Genomic DNA, 2,566 nt, shown 5'->3' with positions numbered 1-2,566 from the left:
TCTCTGGTGGATCCTCTTACCCCTGCACCTCTGGCCTGCCCAGCTCTTGTGTGCATAAATAAATAAATATAAATAAATATTTTTTAATAAAAAGCAACAACATCTAGTTACTAGCTTACTAGGAAGCTAGTCAGTCAACACACACCAAGCAGGGACTGTTCCAGCGTGGGGGGCTCCGTGCCGGCTGGCACTGCCATTAGCTGCTAGCTGCCCCTAGAGCAGTTGGGGTCTCTTACAGATCTTTCTTCCCCGACTCAGGGATGCCCCATCACCTGGAACAGAGGACCCGGGGTGCTGCCCTTCTGGATGGGCTGGCGTGGCGACCTCTCTACGCTGAGGCACCCAGTCTCCCTTGCTGGTCCTCCATGGCTGCTCCACTCACCCCAGTGTCCTAGACAGAACAACCCAGACTCCTGAATGTGACATGCAGGCCTTTCATCACTTGGATGGCACCCTCCCCCCAGACCCCCCCCACAGCTCTCAGATCCCCAGGGTTCTCACACCCAAGGCCTCTGCAAGTGCTGCTTCGGCCATCTGCGCCTCCCCCGCCCCGCCTCGGCTAGGACAGCCTCCTGCCGGCAGCCTCTCCAGATGGCCCCGCAGACATTCCCGTCCCCCTTTCGCTCCTCCACTACGCACCTCCTTCTGTAACAAAAACCCATCTGTGGTGTCTGTCCCCGAGGACCCCTTACTTGCTCCTGGGGGACACTTCCGTGTGCAAGGTGGGTGCCTTGCCTCGGATACGTCCACTCAAGGGACAGGAAGGAAGTGACTCGTTTCACCCGCACAGGAAGGTCAAGTGCCAGTTCTAGGACCAAGACCCTGGACCCAGGGGGCCTGCACTCCCGAGCACTGACGGAGGCCGTTCCCCATCACTCAGTGCTCCAGGCTGCTGCTACCCTGTCCCGGGACCTCCTGCAGGCAGGGGCTTTTCACCCCGTCAAAGCTCTGGAAACACACATAGACGGAAGGAGCATCTTTGCAGGAAGGACACCAGGGCCCAGGAGCAGGCCTTCTTCTTGGGTGGGGGGCGGGGTACAGCGGGAAATGCTGGGACAAAGGCACCGAGCGCCTCTTCCCTATGGTCTGCTTTGCTCCTACATCCAGCAGACTTCCCAGGGCTGGAGGTCGTTAGCCCCTGAATCCAGGCTTTCTGAGTGCTCTCCACCGAAGGGGCAAGGGTACATGATAGGGGCCCACCCGCCCAGGGGCCCGGGTGGGCAGACCAGGCCAATCAAGGCAGATCTTAAAGATGCGCCTGAGCTTTGCTGGGAGGACCCAGGGCAAGGTGAAGGGTGTTCCTGGCAAAGGTGTGACCAGCGGCTGGGCTGGGGCCTATGGAGGGCAGACAGATTCTTGGCCTGGAGCCAGAGGATGCTTGCTTTGGAGAGATGACCGTTCAGTACAATTTGTTATCGCTCCTTCAGGCCGGAAGCCTAAGTACGTCTTTGCATTACATCTCTGGTGGCTGCCTTTTGCCTTCTCCACACCTCCTCCGGTGAAAAGCAGGACGCACCGGAGCAGCCTCCTTGGAGCACAAGCAGTCTCACACCAGCCGCCAAACAGCTACCACCAGGTCCCTGGCCAAACAGGCCAGACTGTCTGCAGAGAATAAAATCTCTCTGGGGAGAAGGGCTGGGGGTGGCCCCTGCCTGGGCCACCGGAGCTTCTTGATTTGGCAGGGCGCTGCCAGCAGGTGGCGCCCGGCGCTGGAGCCACAGCGCCCAGGCAGGGGTGCCTGGGTCCCTGGTAACTGTGACCTGGGGACTCAACCTTGCCAGATTCCCTTCCCTCACCCACGAGCGGCCCATGGCCTAAGTTCATGGGTGCAAAGGCCCCGACACAGTGGCTCACACCTAGTTGACTCCGTCAGCTGTTATTTTTATCACTTATCCAGATAGGTCCATGTAGCTCTGAATTTAGTAACAACTGAAGTTCCCCTTCTCTGCTCATTTGCGGAAGGCTCCGTTGAAAATGCTGGGTATGGGCCCCCTGGAGGCGCAGTGGTTAACGTACAGCATTTTGAAGCTGTCAGCAGCCACTGAAACATGAGTTCGATCCTTGGCTAGGGAGATGACCCTGTGGCATGGCGGACCTCTCCTGACCTACCCACTGCTCCCCTCAGCTGAGTGTTTCAGTCAGTCTGCCTATTCTGCTCCCCACTCTGTTTCTAGTGCATCCTCTCACCCCTGCACCTCTGGCCTGTACCCAGGTTCTTTTGTGAATAATCTTTTTTTAAAAAAAAAAAAAAAGAAAGAAAGAAAATACTGGGTGTTTTTACGGTGTGGCAGGATGCTGGGGCAGGGAATGGTCCTCCAGATGCTGTTTTCTTGTGAGGGAGACCGCAGTAGGAGTCAGTGACACAGAGGAGGGAAAATTCTGAGTCAAGCCCCCTGCGCCCATCAGTCTTCTTGCACCCTCTCCGTGCAACGTGGAAGGTCCTGTCTGCCATGCTCACCTGTGTCCCCGGTTAGACATGATATGCTCAAAAAAATGTTGCTGAATTCCATGAGAATGACTAGGTTCTTGCTAAAGAAAAAGAGGGGCTGAGGTGGATCTGTGCTGG

Source organism: Condylura cristata, unplaced genomic scaffold (genome assembly GCF_000260355.1).
Source record: "Condylura cristata isolate star-nosed mole 26May11 unplaced genomic scaffold, ConCri1.0 scaffold00015, whole genome shotgun sequence".
Classification (NCBI taxonomy): domain Eukaryota; kingdom Metazoa; phylum Chordata; class Mammalia; order Eulipotyphla; family Talpidae; genus Condylura; species Condylura cristata.
Note: the sequence above shows the minus strand (reverse complement) of the source record.